Here is a 21,511-nt window from a genome sequence, read left to right on the forward strand (position 1 = left end):
AAGTTCCAAGCGCATGGAACATTATCTACCCTTATATTAGAGGCTGATGAAGACACTAATGGCTTTTTCAACACAATATTTAAAAAAGGCCATTTTTGCATGAATATTCTAATATATTTTTAATGTGATATAAATGCGCAAAACAACATAATCGTTATTGCAATTATAAATAGGCTGCATGCCACCGTTATTATTACTGAAAGACTCAAATATCAACCCTATTGCCTGCACCTAAAAATATGCCAGCTGAATTCAGAGATAATGCGATTTTAAGCGTTTAACAAAACAAACAATTAAACAGCCATGCAAAGTGGACGCTAACAACAATAATGATCATATAGCCTACACATTTCCATAGGCTAAATGTAATTTTTATGTATAGGAGCATGTATTAGATTCAATGTTTTGTGTATAATTAAATAGTTCTTAAGTCAAGCCATAGCCTACTTTGTCAATGTTTGTCATAAATGTCACAGGCAGTCCGTAACTCCGTAATTCGCGCGAAAAGAAAATTCAGAGCACAGAGTTATTAACAATTCACTTGGCAAGTCCTTGACTCGTTCGAAATGAATGTCAAAGAAACTTCAATCATGCACTATAGCTCAGATTACTGCAATTTCCCTGTCTCAGAAAACTCGTGTGCTTGTTTTGGTGAGTGAAAACGTAAGGATGGAATAGTCGTCATGGAGTTTACAAATGGCCAAAGGGAACGTTCATTCACATTCAGGCGTTTTAATATTTGTCTTACTTACATTAGTTGATATATTGTAATGTTATATTTTCTATTAAATCGCTCAAAACGGACATAATTCAAGTCTTAAAAAAGTAAATTCTGCAGCATGATATTTAACCACTTATACCAGAACCGTTTTTCCATGCTATAACAAAAGCTACATATTACACACAAAGTCAGCTATAAGTTCAAGGAGAAAATAACCAAAACACTAGCCATTTAAATAAAATATGCAACGAAATTCGTAGTGTAGGCCTAAAATTTGCTTACAGATGTGATTATTTTATTATTATTATTATTATTATTTGTGCAATAAAACGCGTTATTCCGTCATAATCGCAGTAACGATTCTGCGTTTGCTTTTGCCAAATGTGCCTGCGCCCTGAATGATTTTGGTACATCACCTAAATAAGGTGAAATCTGGGGCATTCGGACTGGTTATCAGAGTCAGTGAAGTGTAAAATTGCAACACCAGACAGCCAGCATAATAGCTCAGAAGGGGGCTAATGTTCATGCTGCATTCACAGAAAATTTTTATAATTGCTAAATTAAAAAGAACTAGCCTATGTTTATACAAAGATTTTTGTGCTTGGTGCTCTTTTTAAATTCATTTACCTTTTACACTAAAAATTTGACTAACTTTTTTTACTTTTGTAAAAGTAAGTACTCACTTAAAAATGTTGGGTTAAAAATAACCCAACGATGGGGTGGTATAGCACCTTCCCAACTGTGGGTTATTTTAACCCAATGCATTGGGTTAAACTCCAGTTGGGTTAAAATAACCCAACAGTTGAGTTAAATATGATTTTTTATTTATGACCTTATTTTAATAAATAAAATCCACATTGTTTTCAAATACAGATTGTTTATTTGTATAAAACAATACATATGTTTCAACAAATATATTTTTAAACTATATATTGGGGAGTCCAGCATTTAATGTAAATATACATAATTGTGTGCATAAATTCAAAATACACAAGTGTACATACAACATAATAAATGCAAAACCTATGCAAATATATACAAACAGTACACATTCAAAACCTACACAAAAATGTACATAGAGTACAAATACATAAAATATATACATACAGCACACACAAATTCAAAAGGAACACTAAATTTAGTTTGAGTAAATTTATGAGGCAGGAACTCCTTCGGATACATTAAAGTTTGCATGCTACAAAAATTCCCAAAATGGGTGCAGAGGTCTTGAAAGACATGTCATAGATGTAAAACATTTTTGAAACACATCCATTGCTTGAAATAAAGTCTTCTGTTCAACTGCTTCCACACCGAATATGATAAAAACTTGCGAGTTCTCTTTGTCCCCAAGCATCAAGTCATGTGGATCCGGGCTTGTCTCACTGTTCAGGTAATGCACCATGTTAGTTCCAACCTTAAAAGAATAAATAAAGTTCAGTTGGGCATGCACTGTGACAACATCAACAGTGTTCAATTATGAAAAAGTTACATCCAAGCAGTGCTGTATTGAATTAACTTATAAGTCACTCTAATTAGTCATTACACCTGCTGTTAAAGGGTTAGTTCACCCAAAAATGTAAATTATGTCATTAATTACTCACCCTCATGTCATTCCAAACCTGTAAGACTTTCGTTCATCTTCGGAACACAAATAAAGATCTTTTTGATGAGTCTGAGAGATTTCTGCAGCTATGCAACTATCACTTTTAAGTCCCAGAAAGGTAGCAAAGACATCATTAAGGTAATAGGCCTACATGTTACTCCAGTGGTTCAAACTTAATTTTATGAAGCGACATGAGTATATTATATCCCTTAACCATAGTTTTATCACTTTATTTACAAAATATTAAACTCAAACGCATGTTCACGAGAGCACCTCGACGCATGCGTGTTGTGTTAACGCGAGAGCAGATGACAAGAGCGTGTTTTTTTTGCACAAAGCACTTGCGTCGATTCATAAAATTGAGGTTAAACCACTGGAGTCACATGGATTACTTTAATGATGTCTTTACTACCTTTCTGTGGCTTGAAAGTGGTAGTTGTGTAGACTGTCAATGGAGGGACAGAAAGCTCTCAGATTTCATCTAAAAGATCTTCTTTTGTGTTCCGAAGATGAGCGAAAATCTTACAGGTTTGGACCGACATGAGGGTGAGTAATCATGACAGAATTTTGTTTTTTTGGATGAACAATCCCATTAACAAGCGGAATCACTGAAGAAAACAAGAAGTGGATGAACATGAGCCGCAGAACAGTGTTATTTATCAGTTAATTTGATAGTGTTGCTTTTACTTACAGGCTAAATGTCATTTAAGCTGCGCTTCATTTCAGCATATGTTGGACACACCATTTTTCCATTTGTGAGGTATAGCGATGATGGCAGGATGTCAGAAAGGGTTTAAAAGGCCATTTCTCCATGATCATCTTTGAAAGACAAGTTTACAGAAGAAAAAAAACAAAAACAAAAAACAGTTTTCATCTATGTGTGAACCTTTTTTTTATATATGCACTTAAAAAACAATTAAAAAACAATTTTTCAAAATAAGACACCCCTTTCCCTATAGAGCAGGGGTTTTCAAAGTGTGGGGCGCGCCTCCCCAGGGGGGCGCCAGAGCATGCCAGGGGAGGCGCGGAGAGTGGTAAAAATCATAGCCTTATAATTCGTTTAATTTTAATTTTATACGAATTTCTGTTATGATGGTTCTTTTCCATATGAATGTGGTACTAAAGAGTTGGTAATGCTTTAAACTTTATCTATGATGGGAAAAATCACTTTGATAAAGATATATATTATATAAATAGTCTAATAACAACACACAGTTACGTGACATAAAACTGAACGACTCGAACCCAAGAGATAAACTGATAAATTCTGTATCCGGTACCGATTGCATAGCTCAGCTTATGTGGCTGTCACGTGTTGAAAGAAATGACTTGAACCCGAAGTCGATAGACTTGAAACGTGAACTAATCAATTCTGTATCCAGTACCACAGACTGCATAGTTTATGAGGATGTCACGGGATGAACGAACGGCATAGATCGAGAGGTGAGGAAAACTACTGCAAAGCCTGAAGACCCAAATAAATGAATTAATCGCTTCTGTTTCTCATAATTTGGCCTCTTCCTTGCATTGCAATTTTTTTCTTATTCTAAATGTGATCAACATTTGATGTGTTTGGTGAATTTGGCTATTGACATGTAACATTTTAAATACATTCTGCTGAAATGAACGAAATTACTTGAAAAAAGATTTGTTCCAGATTCATGATCCGAGTCAGTAAAATTATCCGAACTTCCCACTACTACTGTACTGTAGCTTTTGGCAGTCTGTAAAAATATACCTCAGATTTCTTGTCAAATCTATTTGTACAGTCAATCGAAAAGCCCTTTCCCATTTCTGATGCGTTTTGTGTTTTTCACGGCAGCCATTCTGCCACTCAGTGGGCGTAACCGCAGACACTCGACGGTGACGTCATGCGCATACCCTCTATACGGAACATCATTAAACTCACCATTCCAAGAAAACTGTGAAGTCTGAGATGTTCTCTATTGATTTATTTGATAGTTTTTGTTCCAGAGGATCAATTCCACGCACTGCAGTTTGTTGAGGTGGTGTGTATCTCATGAACTCCTCGACTTGGCTGTGAGGACTTCTTGCTTTCTTTTGCCACTCAATCATTGTCAGTCATCAGACAGCTCAGACTCTATTGAAATTAAAACATACTGTATTAAAATGAGGGAAGACGGCTGGAAAAAAACAACAACAAAAAAACATAAGTAATTAACTGTTCCTGGATCTGTAGTAGCCCCAGCACTGCACATTTGGTCTCTCTAATCATTATTCAACTTACCAGCTTGTTAGAAGGACTCCAAGACCGGTGCCAGATAAGGAAGACAATTAAACATCCGAAATGTGTACTATTGTACACTGTCCAGGACCAGAGTTGAGAATTATTGTCATCCAGCAATGTAAAACTTTCATTTACTCCTTCCTGTGTTAGAATGAAGCAGAAAAAAAGAAATATTTTCAGAAAAGTAAACTAGTCCGTAGAAACTTGTTACTACAGTAAATCAAGGTAATCTGTGTATTGGAAAACAAACTTTCTTTAACTAATCATGAACTAATCATTTATTTGTTGCACAATGTTTCTCATCTTTTCCGCTTCAATGTTGTTGGGAATATCTGCACTTTTTCATCTTTATTTCATCTCGGAGATTTCAGCGAATTCAAACGCTTCTCACTGCCATCTCACAGCGCTGTTGTGGTGTCGTGTGACCGACGTCTGAGCTCGCGCCGCTGGGCCGAGCTGATAAATAGTCCGTGCACTACGGTTCAAATGAGTAGAGCTCTTTCGTTACGCATTTAGTGACAATTGTAGTCGCACCCGTACGAAAAATTTAACTTACGTTACCAGTCTGGAGCACTGCTTCAGCTCTGACAGACCATCACTAAGGTCCATTTAAGACATTTGCTATCACGAATAACGTTACCGTAAAACAGGCGTAATGCTATAGCGATTTCAGACTAGCGTTAGGCCTAACGTTAACGTACTTAGTTTATTGTAACTGTTAGTAGGTAACTTCCTGGTAGCTGCTAGTAGTAACGTTACATCTCTAAACGGATTCGCTAGTATAATGTTTATATGAATTACTTTATTAACTTACTGCTTGCGAGCTAACGGGGATAGCTAGGATTAATTTCCAATCGATCTCACTTCCCGGAGATCTTTAAAACGGACTAAAGGGAACTTCGTTTACGAATAATTATATTCAACGTCTCAGTACACAATACTTAATATGTTATATATACATAAAAACGATATGACTTACCTTTCATAATCTGGATGCAGCAGCAGCAGCTTCTATGTTGACTGTCTGTCACTGGACCTTTAAAATTTGAACCGTCGCTGCGGAAACCGTATGCTATTTAACCCAACAGTCGGGTTATTTTTAGAAATTACCATGACCCAATATTTTTGGAAAATAACCCAACACATTGACCCAATACGTGTAACCCAACGGTTGGGTTAAACAAATAACCCTACGTTTTACTGTTAATTGAAATACCTAATAATATTTGTTACTCCTATCAATAAGCAAACAATGCATGTATACTTTTGCAACCTCTCAAGACTTGTATTTCATTTTTGAATATGTGATACAAGTCTAAGACTTTTGAAGTGACAACACTGCCCTTTGCTAGAAACTTCAGGGTTTCTTCTCCATCCTCAAACCCTGAATAAACATTTTGTTGAGAAGATAAGTTTAACACACAACATTAAAAGCAAACAGGCTTTAAAACGTTATATATTGTTTAAATTCTCACAATTTAATAAAATCACTTCTAAAATGATAATCTGACTACTCAAAGGTATAACCAGAAAGAGATAATGGAACCAAAACTTGCCTTATCTCTAAAATTATGAACTCGCCTAAAAGCTTCCAAAACATCATCTACACTGGTGGGATTTTTAATACGTGTCATGGACAGTTCAGCAGACAGACTACTGTCTGAACATAGGGCATGTAGACAGACAGACAGAACATGTAGATTAAGGATTAATCCATGTTTAATTCCAGCTTCCCCCTGAGAGTGGGACCCTATTAAAAAAAGTCAGTCTCTCAGTCAGACTTGAAGGAAAGTGAATGTACTACTACATCTTGTCCACTGCATCCACCAGACCACAAAAGAAATAAAGAAATAAAACTTCAACCAATTAAACTTCCAGGGGCCAAACTAACTTTTTTGCAAGGTACATATAGTTAAGCAGCAAAAAAAATTAAAAAATATGTGGTGGAACACACCGTTTACCAGAACCGTGTCAAAAATAGTCTTTATAAATGACCTCACAGGCTCACACCAATAGCACAATAATAAATATAAAAATGATAATATTTCACTTCTTAAAATCCCTCAAAAACAGAAAGATGCACTTGTTTGATAAAGCCTCATTTCTGAATGATGCACTTTACAATTCTGCATTTGGCTGTGCAGAAACACGCCCAGCAGCAAGACTAGGAAAAATGTATATACCGTTTAATAACATACATTAACAGCAGCTGCAGTCAGCTTCAGTTCTCACTGGTCTGCATGCACTAGGCAACAACCAGACTCCTACAGGGCCTCCAAATGTCATCTCATCCAAATCAGACTGATTATATATTCGTCTAGAATATAGAAGTAATACTTCTATATTCATCATTGAGTTATTTTAATGTTGCTTGGGGTGTTGGGAGTAAGCAGATAAGGCACGTAAAAGGTTCAGAGGTAAAAATGTTTAGTGCTTTAATTGTGATGGAAAGGTTAAAGATGTTACAAACCGGACAGACAAGATTTAAGAGCCTCTACTCTGACATGGTTGCCTCTTATTGTGCACTTTTCAGTCATTCTGACGTGCATTCATATCTTTCTATTCCAGCCTGACACATTTCTTTTTTTCAATTAACCATTAGACCTGTCATCTTCTTTACTGCACACACATACTCGTTCTTTTTGGACAGAAAATTGCAGTCCAATTAAAAGTAATCAAAGGCTGATGAGTAAAAAGCCTGGCTATTCTCATACTTTTTATTTATTTATATATATTTCAAGCGATTTCTTCTATACTGAATGGTTTTTGATGGCCAGTCGATTGGTAGAACAAAGAAATTATTGTGTGAAGTCACAAATTATTTAAATTATTTAAAAATATATATTTATTTTAATGTCAAGTCATTGGCAAGTTGCATCATGAATGGACGGGTAGGTCGTAAATTAGAGCGATCCACACAAACTACAGAATTTATTGCCACATATAACCGCATCCTGCACAACATCCTCTCAATTTGAAAAGTTTGACAGCAGACCACAAAATGATATGCTTTGAATTAATATGGAATGACATGCTCTCCATCGAGACCACTTTGGGACCTGGATAAGAGGCAGGGACAGCTGCGTAATTACAACTCTCACATGTACAGAAAGTAAATAATTTATTGCCTATAGTAGCCATTAACTGAACAAACACAATAAGCTCCATAACTACCCAGCAATACCGCAAGTCTGTTAAAGACGGAGCATTTTACATTCTGCTGAGTCAGAAACAATAACTGGTTAAGGTAACTACTTTTACATGTTAAAAACAAGCTTAAAATCAATTACTCTCAAAAAAGTATGAACATACAACAAACATTTCAAATTCACATTGTACAATATATTCTGGATCGGTTTCATTGGATATAGCCATCAAAAACATGGCGGTTGGAGGCAAACAGCCAAACATGCACTAATAGCTGCCAAGATGCTCTAAAAGTGAAACATTTATGACCTCCAATAATAACATTATTATAAAAGCCTAAATTCAATCTGTTCATCATATAAATCGATTGTGTCTCTTCAGAAAATTGGGACTAAACCACTTTACGATCTCTTTATGAACTTTTTGAAGCGTCAAATTTGTAGTTGCGTAGCTGCCAATGGAAGAGTCTCAGATTTCATCGAAAAGATCTTCATTAGTGTTCCGAAGATGAACGAAAGTCTTATGGGTCTGGGACAACATGAGGGTGAGAAATTAATGGAAGAATTTTCATTTTTGGGTGAACTATCCCTTTAAGGTAAATTATAATCTGTCCTGGCTGAATTTCGAAATCCTTACATCTGCAGAACACAGCAACTAAACAACAACTTAACACTGATAAGTTGCTGTAACTGCACAAGCACAGCATCCAGACACCCCACACACAATTTTGCCTCATAGCATCTGGGGAAATGGGGAAATCCTGGAGACAGGAGCTAAAGTGCAGGCCTAACTCATCTCAACACTCAAGAGTGCATCATGACACCATTTATTTTTAAAAAGAGTGCACTGTGTGCTTGTAAATTTAGAAAGCGCCCTGATAGATTTGTTCGAGTTTTAACCACAGGAGAAGACTTGTTTCATAAGAGCATGCAGAGCGTAACTGTTCACACATTTGCATTTGACCTGCTCTTGTACGGGTCCTGGGAACAGTAGAGAGGTGTGTACAATCTGAAGTTTACAAGATATCACAGTTTTTTTTAACCTTGCCCCGACCACATGTGGAGTTATGAGATCTCTAGCAAGTGTAAACTCAGCAAGGAGTCTGAAATACGACTGTATGCGCACAGAGAGGTTCTGTACGGTTACATTCCCTCATTTCTTAATGCCTCTAAAAGTGATGTGCTAAATCCTGAAACTAAAGCTTAAAGGATGTGGAAAAGTGTAAATATAAAATATCTTACTAGATAAATATATATATATTAGAGCTGCACAATTGACCTTTGTTGTTTGTTCAAAATAGATTCTCCCACAATTCAGAATAGACAACTTAAAGTAACATGTAATTTACTAGAGGTTCTGATTAAATGTTAAATTGCTGCAGTCTATGAAATATTTTATTAATTTCAATTATTTTTTAAAAGTTGGTTTGAATGAATGTTTTCAAAATGAAATATTTTATGAATGGAAAAAAGAAATATTTTATGAATGACAAATGAAATATTTTATGAATGACAAATGAAATATTTTATGAATGAAAAATGAAATATTTTATGAATGAAAAATGAAATATTTTATGAATGAAAAATGAAATATTTTATGAATGAAAAATGAAATATTTTATGAATGAAAAATGAAATATTTTATTAATTTCAATTATTTTTTAAAAGTTGGTTTCAATGAATCACTCATAAAGAATTAACTGATGAATCAGCATTTTTGAACAAATCTCTTGAATGAACGATTCAATGACAGATACATTTTAACAGTCCCTTGTCGCCACCTACTGGTGTAATGATGTAATTGGTACAATCTTTACTTGAAGCTTCAAGTTACTTTCCAAAGGTGATTACTATGAACACTTATCCTAGTACTTCTGTGATAATTTGAATTATTGTAACACTGAAATGATACTGTGTGGTTGGTTGAAAATACTGTTTTAATGTGATCATACTTTAAAAAAAATTTATAGACATAGCCGAACCGTTGTCATTAAGGAATAAGATCGCGTGGGTGTTTGAATCGAGATAGCGTTCTTTTAACGATTAACCGAGCAGCTCTAAACCTATATATAGGTTTACTAATCTAAACTTTTGAACAATAATGTGGCAAGCAGGGCGGGGCCGAGAGCCAGGGAATGGAGCACGGCCGGTGGCACGAGGGCTAATGAGCACACCGGTCTAGAGTCTCATGGAGTTGATTAAAGTGATTCAAGTTTATTAAACGTTCGCTGGATCCCGCCTCCTCCTTCCCTGAGCCTTTAACTTTGCAACATTGGTGCCGAAAACCCGGGAGGAAGGAGGGACACGCTGTCTGAGAGCCCTCGCTGCTGAGGGGGATTGCGGTCTGACAGCACGAAGGAGCGGTGACCGCCGGTGGTGCTGGAGCGATTGAGAAACAGCTGGGGCTGCCACTTTACTTTCATTTTGTTATGTTTGTTTTATGATTAAACTTTACGTTGATCATTCGCCGGTTACCGCCTCCTTCTTCCCCGAGCCTTGAACATCGTTATAATTAATAATTACATTATTTTCATGTGAAAAAATACTGTAAAGCTCAAATTGTAGACTGTACACAAAGATACTTTATGGCTTGCATCACTTCAACCAAGCAACAAGATCTGTCCAATATTTGCAACATGTGGGCCTGTCTTCACTCAGCGAGAGCTCTGTCTATCCTGCCTTTCTTTGTTACAGCCCCCATGCTTTGTGCCGTGTGTCCTGCATTTGGTCCCCCGCCTTTGCTGGGGCCACGAAGAACTATCCAAGTTTCCATTCATGCTTCTCATTACTGGGGCATGTTGAGGTTTTATGGAGCCTTGTAAACCCTTGAATTACTGCACTTTAAAATAGATTTTGACACTATAATGTGACTGTGCTTATGGTGAAGCCTTTCATTGCTAGACGGAGGACTCATAATGGCGGACGACAAAAGAGCATGACTTGTTAATTATTTTTAACTGCCGGATAAAATGATTATGAACTAGGTAAAAATGCACAAAGGGCATGTAAGGGGGTGAGACATGTAATGATGTTGTGTCAAAAACATGATGGTCGAGGAAGCCAGGCTTTTTCATATTTTTAAAAATAAAAGCAAAAATTATTTTTAAATCTTTTATAAACTTAAAATGTAAATAAAAAAAACTTATTAAGAGAAGAATTAGCAAGACTTTGACACTGTGGCATAACCTAACAAAACTGTTTGTTTGCAGAGTAAGAGTCTTGTGACTGACTATCTGTGCATTTCTCCTCCCAGGCTTCTTTGAGACAGGAGCCGTCTGCTGGGCGGCAGAGTGGTCAGAATAGAAGGTGGCAGCCAGTCAAAACACTGCCTGTTATTCCAGCCAGGGCCCAAGTGCCAGTGAAGAGCTTCTTTTCATGCGCCCTTAATGTGGTAAAGTGATCTGCTGCACAATAGGGACACTCAAGGAGGCCATCCCCAGCAAACAGGCCAAAACAAACAGCTCCCTATAGGCCTGGCTGCCTCACCCCTGGCCCCCTGAACACATCCCAGCACCTCTCAGGTCTGCTTCAGTGGGCATGCAAACAGAAAAACACTCACAAATACTGCACACAATCATTCCCATGCACAAATACACAGTTAATGAATTCGTACACAAACACAAATAACATCCACAAACAAATAAAGAACGAACACATGCTGTGACAAATAACACACCACATGTAACCACACATTCGCTGAAAAAATATGCTGAGCTCACACCCTCATTCAGTGTTTAAAATGCGCAACAGTTCTGAAATCATGATGAATAAAGCTTTCTTAAAAGAAATAATTTTGGACTTTTGAATCTTTCCTTATGATTTCTAACAAAAACAACAAAACTGCAACACTGCTAATTGGAAAAATTTTGCTTGCAAAATCAAAGCCATGTGTGGGACCAACAAAATAATGTGGTTTAAGCAACATTCAGAAAAAAACGGAAATTATGTTATAGAGTGGACCCCTGTAGACCCTTATGCCTGTGTTTAAAGGTCAATGACTCGCTTATAATTTGTAATATTTTAACCTTTTCATGACATGACAAGGTTAGTTCAGGTTAACCTGTGTTGTGACTCCATCAAAAACAATGATAGTTATGAATGTATCATTTATTATACATATACACACACACACACACACACACACGTATATGCATATGTATATATATCAAAAACATTTTACCTTGAAAAATATACTTAAACATTTTTTAGATTTTTTTTAAACAAATATTAATATGTCTGCACTCATATGTATTTGTAAAGTTAAGTGTGAAGAAAATGATACTTTTTACGTGATGTTACATCACATTTTTATAGAGTAATTAAAATGAAGCTTTTTTTGAAAATGACTTAAAAAAAAAACATGTAAAAACATGAACTAGTTTTTTTTTTTTTTTAGCTCTTTCTTTTTCTTTATCATGTACACTTATGTTAATGACCCACATTTTTACATACATCTAAAACGGCAATTTAATTATTACGGCTTTCTGCCATTCAAGAACTACAATTGGAGAGGCATGTATCTTAGTAGACCGAGAGTGCTGTGACTGTGGCTTTGACTTTGTGTGGAAGCGCTTTCAATATTGACCACAGCGAGCATTTATGCGGAGGCCCAGCTGGCTCAAAGACAATTTGGCTGACAATGACAGAAGAATTAGCACTCACTTTTACAAGCTCAGCCTCAAATTACTTCTCTAGCACTCTGCGCTAGCTTTAGTAAATGAGACGAGGCAAATTCAAAAAGAAACTTTACATGCGGCCGCCCCATGTCTGTAATAAGCACTCTTTTTTCTGATCCAAAGACATAATCATGACAATAAAAGTCCAGGCGTAAACCGCACACCAAAGATCATGAGAATTATACAAGCACTACAACCGCTCCTGGAATGGGCCTTTTTCTAGTGTGCTGTGTGTGAGGGAGAATGAAAGGCAAATGCTTTTCCCTCTTCTCCTCTTTCTTCACTCTTTTCTTCTCCCCTCTCCTCCTCCTTGTCTGTTGAAACATGTGGTCAGCTGTTGTGTTTCCATGTGGTCAGATGATCAAAGGCAGAGCGGGATAGTAATTGTCCCCTGCTGAAGCGCAGCTCGGCCTGGGATCAGGGTCCCAGCAGGTGGGGGGACAGCCATGAGAACGGCCGGAGAAGCTGGAGGAACGCGAGAGGCCCTGCCTGGCAGAAATAAAGACTTCCTAAGGGTTCCTCTGACAACAGAGCCGCTTGGGGAGAGTGAAAAATGAAGCCTCCACACATTTAGAGTTTTTTTTCTGGAAGGGGGAAAAGGGGCCAAAATGGGGGAGGGGGGGGGGGGGTGAAAATGAATGCATAAGAACAAGAGATTATAATATTCGGAGAATGGGAAGGCTTTGATTGTGTGACTCTCGCCTCAGTTGCCGAATTTTAGCATCCTTGATTCACGTTTTTTTCTGGAGGAAACAATCATGTCACCTAGTTTCAGTCTTACTGATTATGCAAAATGCTGGAGCAATTGTTCAAAACCAAGGCGTGCATGAGTCTCTAAAGGGGATATTTATGAGATGGGCCAGTAAGAGAGAGCTTACTGTACGACAAAGCCCAAGAGAAAGAGATACACCGTGGCTAAGTCAGTGTTTACCTGAAGACCAAAGGGAGCTGTGAAATCTCACAAGTCAGGCTACTTCACATATATGTGGGAGCCCACAAAACACTTTTCACTGCTGCCTGTCATTTTGATTGCCCAGCATGACTCCACCCAACCCCAACCGCACCCCACCTCTTCCTCTGGCCAGATGGCTTTTTTTTAAACAGTCTGTGTCTTGCACCTCCACTCTCAATCCTTGGAAGGAGCGGGAGGAAAGGGCCAGCGGGGGACATTGGGCTGTGTGGACAAATGGTTTTGAGGTAGCAGAGAAAATAAAATGGATAAAGAGGAACCTTTTCACAGACACCCCTCAAATCAGTATGGCACTTCTTAGCCGAGGCCCTGATAAGCACAGAGATGGTCCACTTCAGTTACAGAAATAAGAAAAAGAACCTTCAACTAACAGAATGAAACATTTCCACTGAACATGAAAAAATTGATACTTCAAAGATAGGGTTTCAGGTTCCACATGTATGTATTTTGATGGGTATATTGTAAGAACATCAGCATTTTCTGAATCTCATAGGTGTTCATTTAACATATAGACTAGCACCTCCAATCATCAGAGCAGAACACGAGGTGGTTTGACACCTACAGAAGACTATCACTGCAACAAAACGTATATATCAAATCCATTCGAACACAGCAGGTCTCTTTCCACAACACCACAAAGGCCCTTAGTTCCTTCAAAGTGGAAAATGGACAGGAAACTCTGTGATTTCATCATCACAAAAGATTTCTGTTGCAACCCAAACCTGAAGTCAACAAGCCTACAGACATTAAGGAGGCTGCTTGATTGACTGGGAAGCGGTAAATAGACCTGTCAGTCTTCTCACAGTCCCGACAGAAATGCCTGCGGTTTGAGTGATGGAAGATGTCCCTCTTGCACAATCTCATACAATACAAACTCATAGATATTTAGTGCAGACCTTCTTGCAATATCTGACAATACTTCAGGGATTAAAGATTCAAGGCTGAGCCTTTTGTCTTTGCAACTACTTTAGAGTAGTCTCCAGTCTCTCATGGTGGCCGAAGCACTTAAATGGTCATTTCAAAATAGCCCAAAATAACCCATTTGATACTGTTCCAACATTAGCCAAATCAAATGCAAACAATGACTCCATATGTACCCGAAACTAAATGTCAGAGCAAGAAAGGACTGACATTTGACTTCCTGATGGATGTCATTATGTCACTAGGCAACATAGCACGAACGTCCTGGCTGAATAAAAAGAGCTATTGTCGACTGCAATCAATAAGAGCTTTCTTTTTGTTTGTTTTTTGTTTGTTTTTTGCAAATAATGCACATGAAAATCAAATGGCACATACTAATCAGTCTTTTTGTTTGTTTTGGAATAGCAGGAAAAATCCCTTTTAAGCCGACTGTTTGCGTTTTGTCTTTTCAAAAGCCATTTTGGCAATGTATCAGGTAGCTATTTTAACAGCCAAAATGAATAAATATTTTACAAAGGTTTAAACAGGCACACAGGCCAATTTTATAATGTGTCTAGGTGCATTTTGAATCATATCAAGGTGATTTGTTTGGTTTGGAAATGACAAAGGCAGAACGATCAGAGCTGAATCCTGTCACTGGATTAGATCTGTGACATTAGCCCTTCCCTTCACATCAGGTCAGAGGCTCCATGTCACATGACACCAGGGCCTTAACCCCTCTGTAGTGACATGTTACTCTAGGGTCAGTCGAGTTGCTCAATTAGCAAAGGAGACAAAGACCTGGGCGTAGAGGAGGCGAGAGATCAGCCGTCCCATCCAAAAAAAATTCAACTACGGAGCTCTCCGCCGCACGTCTGCTTCTGTTCGCCTGGCCAAGCCCTCATTTAGCAGTTCACTGACTGGATACGTGCCCGCTGCTCTTCACAGAGTGTGCGGTGACAGCCAAGAGTCACTAAAGAGCTGAAGAGTCACTCCTGTGCCACATGGCGGGACCGTTGGCGAGATTATGATCTTACATCCACGAGTCAAAAGTCTAGTCTTGAATTGACTGGCACGCACATTAGTGTCAGAAAGAGTTTGATGTCAGACAGACTGGCACACAAGCTGGGAGGGGAAATAAAGCTGCTCTTTGGTGTAGTAACAGATCATGCAGGGAAATGTATGCAAGCACATGTGTTTATGCAGTATAGCTTACACTGTTACACGAACATCAAGGCATTTATTCATATGTCTTCAGCAACCTGTGCACACACCCCCTGACACTAGACACCCACTTATATACAGCCTTTTTTCCATCTTGCCATCCCTATTATAGACACTCATCCAGAGGGAATGAAAAAGAGAAAGATTTCAGCTGAGAGCATGATTGTAGTCAGAGGTATTTTAGGTGAACCCCATCTTGATAGCAGTGTCTAGAGGGCTCAAACAGAGTTTAAACCATCCTCTTTTTGCTGCGATGCAATCGGGTATGGACTTATGCGCAGATAAGCACGCACACACACAAGTAACGTTTTCATCCCGCATACAACAACCACATATTGCCTGCGTACTTTGATGACGAATATAACCTGGTGTCAGAAGGAATTGTTCCCTCTGCTTCATCTATAGCTCTCCTAAATCTAGAATATGCTTTGAAAAGTTGAGCAGCCAATAATAAAGGAAAAAGATCCACAACTACGCCGCTGGAATACTTGTCCATCGGTCTTTTGCCTCTCGAGCCCCACTATGTACTAGTGAGCTTGCAAGTGCTAAACTACAGTAAGTACAGAACAACAGCTGGCCCTGTCATTTCCATAAGAATACAAACCACAACAGCTGCTCTCGCCAGCATCTGCTGAGCTGTTTATGAAAATAAACAGTACGCATCCTCATAAACGTCCTCATAAAGTCATCAACTATCTCCAAATTTACAGCACTGAAAAATGCATTAGGCTCGGCCCTGATTTGATAGCACTAAATTTCTCGGCTCATAAATATATTTATGTACTCTATTCACAGATCGTACCAATTACAAGGCGAGCAGGGAAATTGTCAAACAATGTTTCGACATGTTTAATAACATTGGGGTATGATTTGTCAAGGCAGTGCACCAAACACAGCCGCTAATGAGTAGCAATGGAACTCCGAGGCTGCCTGGCCAAATCACGGGGCCTTGGAGGACTATTCAACCATTGTCAACAATTTCACTCTCAGTCCTCACGCAAAGCGACAGAGACCACTGTTACTGGATAGCACTTAGCTAATGGCTCCCTTTTGGCAGCCGTAATTACACAATGATTAGCTTTACCCAATTCAGACTTTCACACTTCACCTTGTGTTCCTACAGTCTGCAGTGAGCAGGTCTGGGAATAGCTATGCAGACCGTCCTGAGCCAGACTTGTTCGAAATGGCGCCTTCACATTGTGGATTCTACGTGTGGAGATAGTTAGAGATTTAGTTAGTGCTAATCCAATTGAAACCAATACTTCCTGTCAGGCAAGGTGCTGGCAGACTACATGGCCATATTAGCGGACAATGAAACCTCCACTATACTGTAATCTAAAGTTTAGTGAGGTCCAGACAGTGTGAAAGCTTAGCATGCTTCTGTCAAGTGAACAATACTTTAAGTCAACACGCAAAAACACCAAGTGCGTTTTTATTGATATCAAGGTTTGTCATACATCCAAATGCCTGTGGTAAGCAGTATTTTTAGAGTATTTAAGAACTGAAAAATATATTGGTGAATAGTAAAATATAAAAATGTTAAATATTGTCAAAACAAATATCTGAAACGTTATTCAGCAAAAACATCAAATAAAACAATAATAATTACTTAAATACACACACACACACACACTTATTTAATTAGTTTACACCATTTACTTTATTAAATATTAATGTTTATTTATTTATTGCCAATGAAATTGAAGAATTGTGTGTGTGTGTGTGTGTGTGTGTGTGTGTGTGTGTGTGTGTGTGTGTGTGTGTGTGTGTGTGTGTGTGTGTGTGTGTGTGTGTGTGTGTGTGTGTGTGTGTGTGTGTGTGTGTGTGGACTTCCCATTTCAGATCATTTCAACAATCTCTCTTTTTCTGCCATGTCAATGGAGAGAAATCTTTGTAGATTTGAATGTCTGATGAGATGGTGGTCTGCCTCTGGATGTTGAACATATGAGAGGGGAGCGCTAACGGAATGAAGAGGCTCAGTCATCTTACTGCTCTACGGTTAGTCATGCATGTTGTCAATAATCACAGGGAACAGGCTGTAATGCATCCTTCCAGTTAAGAATTCATACTCCAGTTAAACTGCTTCTATTGTTCTCATTTGCAAGTCGCTCTGGATAAAAGCGTCTGCTAAATGAATAAAAATGTAAATGTAATGTGTACTCTGAGTCAAACCACATGATACGTTTTTTTATTTAATATATTAAATAATAAAAAAATCTTTAATGCAGGCAGTTCTATGTCTGTTCTGTCTTGAATATGTCTGTACTGTGTTCATCTATAACTGTCTGGTTATATAACTGTAAATTCCTTCTGTGTGTGTGCAAGTACACTTGGCAATAAAGCTCTTTCTGATTCAGACAATGTGATGCTTCCATAGTGTGTTGTTCCCATGAAAGAGATGTGCACTGTTTCTCTGGCATTTTCAAAGGCTCATAAAATATAATACTGTGGCTTGCCTTGATACAGTCTAATGGTTTAACAAAATCCACATTTTAAACATCTTCTTCTGTAGAAATTGAGCCTATTGAGCCAATACAGATGAATAAACAAAGTTATTTCAGGGCAAGACCACCCTCATTGTAAAGCAAATCGTGATTGGTTGGAGTGAGAGCGTGCAATGACTGGTCAGTGCAAAATGGCTGTTATCTGATTGGCTTAGATGGAGGATGGAGTCCACTTATTTGTGGATTTGACGCTAGAAGTCTTTCAAAATCCACAAATGCGTGCTGTGATCTACAAATGCACAAGAAGAGATCCAAAAATGCACAGAAAGCGATTCACAAATGCAGAGGAAGCGTATTCATTCATTAGAATGAATGCAAGGAAGAGTTGTGCGTAACAAAACACATTTGTAAATATTGTTTTATTTGCAAAAAATGCAAATCTCATTTTATTTATTTGTAAATTGTATTAATTTTTGTGAATATCTTCACATTTATTTGTGAAACTCAATCTATTTATTTGGAATAATGCAACAATTCTAGCACCATATTTTGAACAACTGAGGCATAGTGAGCAACGCTTTTGTTTCTGGTGCAGAGACAAAAATGTAAATGTGAAACATGTTAACAAATGGGAACCCTGATGTCATAGCAAATGAACAGTTTTAGTAACAGCTAAAAAAGAAAAAAAACAAGAAAAAAAAACAATCATGGCAAACCAAACAAAATTTAAACGAGGCTTCTCTACGACTGCATTTGGGTGCAGTGGTCAAGTTATTTGCCCATAACATCCCAAGCTAAATCAATAAATATACTCTTGTGTCAGTTTCTAACATCAATCCTCAGCAGAAATAAAAGAGGGAAGCACACCTTCCTCTGATCAATATTACAACAGCTTGGCACAGGACAAGCATCTGAGACTTCTGCTTTGTAGCCAGAAAGGTCTTTATATGTTCTCTAGAGGACTTATTTACTCCAGCCTTCAGCCTAGATGCTCAAGTCTCTACATTTCTGGCCTATCAACCTTGAAACCCCCCTCTTCGCACGTGAAGCAGCATAAGAAGTCTGATTCAAGTGATTTCTCTTTTTTTTCAGTGAAGTTAAATGGTGCACCGTGTTTTCTACTGGATGGCAGGAATTGAAACATTTAAAAAGCCAACAGCGATAAGCCAAGCACAGACACCCCGCAGACAGACCACCTCGCTTTGGAGACACTTAAGCGTCTGTGGCTTTGACAGCATTTTCATCACACCCCCTACCCCCCTTCACCATCTGTGAATGTGCCCGGCAACATCAAACCGAGTCTGAGAATCGAAAGCCAGGAGACAAACATGTTCAGGGGTACTATCCTCTGCTGACAAAAAACGACTGTCACTCGTGGCAGAAAAAGAGTCACTTGGCGGTGATTAACGCACGCCATCCATCTTGCAGGTAATGTTTTTCTCCTTTTCTCTCATGAGGAGAGGCCAGTGTTGCTGCCATGTGTGCAGTTAGAAGCTGCCCTGGCAGCAAGCGCTGCTTGCACTTGCATCAATTACAGCGGATGGGCCTGACAGCTGTAATTACATACCTCAACACTGATTATGTGTGGTCTGTCATGGAGACCAGCAAAGGCACCTATTTTCATGCACTCGTTTAAGCAGTCAGTTGTCAGGGCAAAGTGGCAAAGCAAGAACGGCAGGGAGGGAAAGTGGCGGGGATGTAGCTTGCATGGAGTCAAGTAAACCCCCTCCGCATACTCTCATCCCTGCCGCCTCGGTCTTGGCAAGATCTCCTGCTGCTCAGGGCAGTAATAGCTACTGCATAAAAAGCCCATGTTATTATTGTCACAATAGTGAAGGACTCATAGGAAATTGGAATAGACCTGCTCATTGTGCTGCAAGAGAAGACAACAGCATCAAAGCAAAGACCCGTGCACAACCAATTTAACAAGAAGTTGTCAATAGGACTCAACCTAGTATTTTAGACAATATCGAGTGTTAAGTGGCACAATGATACCGATATGACTACTTTAGAGGAGGAAATGAAGGAAAGTAAACCTGGCAGTAGGAGAGAGAAAAAACGTTGGGGTCAAATGCACAGCTGATGCATTGAGCTGACTGAATCGATTCCAAGAAAAATCAAATATGCCATTAATATTTAATACACTAAGCAAGGTCGCCATTTGGCAATCACATGACAAAATAGTGACTTTTTTCACTAGCTCAATGTAAAATTAAGACTTTAAAAATCAAAGCAGCAGCTCCAACATATTGCACAGCTATGCTTCGAGCAACAGAGTTCGAGTCCTGGCTCGTGGTCCTTTCTGATCCTGTCCCCCCACCTCTCCCCTACTTTGCTTCCAAGCTGCCTTCTGTACTGTCCAGTATAAAGGGAAAATGGCAACAAAAAAAAACAAAAAAAGTACTGTCAAATATTAGATGCAATTCACTCACTCTCGAGCACCAGTCTCTTGTAAAAAATTCTCCCTGTGCCCTAGCCATGCCACCCTCGCCCTTTCCAAACCCCCATCCCAGACATCCATACTCCAACCCCCAACCCCCAATGCTCGCATTAAAAGCCTAGTCAATCCAGCTGTGAGTTCGGGCAAACTGCCAAATTGTCTGGCAAATACAAATACAGTAGCAATGGTTCCATCTACAGCTGTGATGTGTGACTCAGTTTTGAATATTGACATTATTTACATAGCTATCATTGAGAAAATTGACATCTCACACCCATTATGTTTACGTGTAATCTCATGTAAATGTCTTAAATGCCACTCATTTATGGGGTAATAGTCATAAACGTTTTGAGCAAAACCTAATCTGCGTTTAAACATCAAAACTGGAAGAAAAAAAAACGTATCAAACGTATCTTGGTAAAGCAAACTGGTTAGGCTTACCTGTCCCCCGATATTAACTTGTTAAAGCCCTGGTTACATGAGTTCAAAGAGACAATTGGCCCACTGAAAAACAAATAGGAAGAAAACACGTTAGAACAGTGAAGCCAAAGCCAACTGCTCAAGTTTGCCATACTGAATAATTTAAGAAGGTTTTCAATATACTGTATTATGCCATCGCTGAATTTGCAAAACAAAATAAACAAAAGCTTACGCTTATATAGCTCTCACTCTACCATTCAACAGTGTGAGGTGTGAGTGCTCCCTTTTCAGTGACCTTCAATAGCTTATTGATTTTTGCAAATACAAAAATTTTCATTGAACTGTGTGCAGCAGTTTCTCCTGTAAAACCTCCAAAGCTGTATTCACGAAAGTAATAAAAAAAGCACACTGTTTTGTACCAACAAACAACAAACATAAAAACACCTAAGTGAGAGTGTGCATAGCTATTTGTCCGAATGCATAGTGAGGATAATGGCATTTAATCCTCACATCAACCCCCACCCAGACTCACTCCACACATCCAGGCCTTGCAAAGACCGTCCTCCAATAATAAGCTGTCTAGTCCTTGGCTTCCAGGCCTTTGTCATATTGCCTATCGACATGTTAGATTAAACAAAATTTCACATGTCAATTAAATGAGTGTTGCCCGGGTGATTAGCAGATCCCACTAATTGTCTCCCTCCTCCTCTGCCATAATT

At 38.5% G+C, this 21,511-nt stretch overlaps 1 protein-coding gene across 1 annotated transcript in view; it reads right to left on the reverse strand.

Annotated features, from left to right (window-relative positions):
- zic6 (zic family member 6) overlaps positions 1–20,876 on the reverse strand; it is a 60,060-nt gene extending 39,184 nt beyond the window's left edge. Inside the window, exon 1 of the transcript XR_014208149.1 lies at positions 20,814–20,876. The gene's annotated coding sequence lies outside the window, so the exon portion shown is untranslated. The remainder of the gene's footprint in view (positions 1–20,813) is intronic.
- Positions 20,877–21,511: the final 635 nt, after the last annotated feature.

This window comes from Leuciscus leuciscus (assembly GCF_965113295.1).
Source record: "Leuciscus leuciscus genome assembly, chromosome: 8".
Taxonomy (NCBI): Eukaryota; Metazoa; Chordata; class Actinopteri; order Cypriniformes; family Leuciscidae; genus Leuciscus; species Leuciscus leuciscus.